At 47.4% G+C, this 2,204-nt stretch overlaps 1 long non-coding RNA gene across 1 annotated transcript; it reads right to left on the bottom strand.

Annotated features, from left to right (window-relative positions):
• Positions 1-502: 502 nt before the first annotated feature.
• Positions 503-879, bottom strand: LOC128469677 (uncharacterized). Its single transcript, XR_008345990.1, has 2 exons — positions 679-879; positions 503-622 (listed from the first exon to the last, which is right to left on the bottom strand). It is a non-coding gene; the product is annotated as an uncharacterized LOC128469677 (long non-coding RNA).
• Between the last annotated feature and the right edge of the window lie 1,325 nt (positions 880-2,204).

The following is a 2,204-nucleotide window of genomic DNA, read 5'->3' as shown; positions in this document are numbered from 1 at the left end:
CTGTTGTGAGGGAAACAGTGGCTGCGATGCTGGACAGGAGCTGTGGTGGAGATAGTGGTTGTGATGGAGAATAGGGGCTGTAATACGATTCAGTGGCTGTAATGGGGGGGACAGGGACTATGGTGGGGGATAGGGGCTGTATTGGGGGAGTGTAACTGCGGGGTACTTACCTTCCGTCCGCATGAACCGCCGTTTTTCTGGAACCCCTCGACGCCTGTAGCCGCTGGCAGGTTTCCTGAACACAGACTGCATGGACTCTGGCCCTGGGTACTCGCGCGCCACCGTGTGGCCTCTTATAGGCACTTACCTTGTGCTTACCTTGTCCTAGTGGGGGACAGAGGCAATAGGGACAGCAGAACATACATATATACATATATATATATATATATATATATATATATATATATATATATATATACTGTGAGATAGGTCAGGGATCGCCCCTCGCTGAGGTCAAGGGACAAGTGCCCATCTTCATTCAAACCAGGCAAACAGCAGTAAGTTCGTGCAATCTGACACAGGGTCAGGTTTATTAGAAAGGTTGCAAAGACAAAAGAAATATAACAACACAGCAACAAAGAAATACCTTGCCTGTCCGGCACTTACTATACAAGGGATGTCCCTCACTACCAGCTGGAGAGCTTCTCTCTGCCAACTTAACATAATATGTCCAGCAACCTTTACTCACATGTCTCTCCCACAGACAGGCTTTCTGTGTCCTCAGCCAGAGAGCTACCTGCCCTCCTGGCTTCCCTTTTATATCCACCCTCTCATTCACCTACATTTATCACCTAGCAGGTGGAAGACTCTGGTGTTACTTCACATAGGAAAGGAATCTAGGAGAAACATACCTCCCTTCCACCACCAATCCTACATGAATGTCACAATACATACATAATTAGTACACTAAAAAAATATATACTTACCTCAGAAAAGATGAGGGAGTGGAAAGGCTGTCCGCGGGCTGCAGCAGGAAGAGGGGAGGAGCAATCAGAGAGAAACTTTATTCAGCTCCCACTAGGAGCAGAAAGCATGTACTTTAGTATTACTCCCCGACCGCAAAGCAAGTTGCTTGATTGCTTTGCTGTCGGGGAGTAATACTAAAGTACATGCCGGACCGGAGGCTGCCTGATGGCCCTGATTGTTACGGTTGCGGTCCTGACAGCCTGTGGCTCGCAGATTGCCGCTAGAATGTTTAAGGCAGCCCCAGGAAAGTGAAATTTTCCTGGTATGCCTCCAGCCCAGCCTTGACCCTCTGCGACCCACTGAAGACAGGGTCACTGCCCTAAACAGTAGTGAATTAGGGATAGCGACAAATTAGAAAGGCTTGGGAATTGTTATAGACAACAATGTGCAATGTCAGTCAGCAGTTGCTAAGGCCAGTAAGGTATTGTAGTGTATAAAAAGGGGCATCAATTCGCGGGATAAAAATATAATTTTGCCTCTGTATAAATCAGTGGTAAGGCCACACCTTGAATATGCTGTGCAATTTTGGGCACCTATTCTAAAGAAGGATATCATAGCACTAGAAAGGATGCAGAGGCGGGCTACAAAATGAATAATAAGAATGTAACACTTGTCATGTACCGGGTCCATACAGACGACTGTAAAGACCCAGAGCGCCCAAAGATTGTGTTCAGGAGTTACGGTGCAGTAGCGGAGTTGGACAGGGCCTGGTGCAGGGCATCTAGGGTTGTGCAGCCACATGCCAGCGCCCTGACATAGCAGTGGATGATGACAGAACAAAGCAGAACTTGGAGATATCCTGCAGGCACCCTGGAGCAGGCATGTGACATAGCACTAGAATTATGTGCAGGATGCTGCAGGCTGGGAGTACGGAAGCTAAGCAGAGTATATAGCAGAAACATAGCGAGCAAGGGACAGAGAGAACAAGCAAGAAACATAACCAGACAAGATATACATAATACAAGGCACAACCGGGAACAAGACAAGGAATACCCAAGAAACCCGACATGAACAGGACACCCCTCTACCGGGGATTCAAGACAGAACACCCCTCTACCGGGAATACAGGACAGGACACCCCACAGGTTACATCACAGACTAGGACTATATGATAACTATTACATTTTATGGCCATAGTATGCTTAGCCCACCACTACGCCAAAGTACTCCAATGACGGTGGGGCCTAACGCTAAATCCTGCCTACAGAGGTACTAAACAAACCAAACATGAATTCCAA

This window comes from Spea bombifrons, chromosome 12, assembly GCF_027358695.1.
Source record: "Spea bombifrons isolate aSpeBom1 chromosome 12, aSpeBom1.2.pri, whole genome shotgun sequence".
NCBI lineage: Eukaryota > Metazoa > Chordata > Amphibia > Anura > Pelobatidae > Spea > Spea bombifrons.
This window is presented reverse-complemented; position numbering and strand designations above follow the sequence as displayed.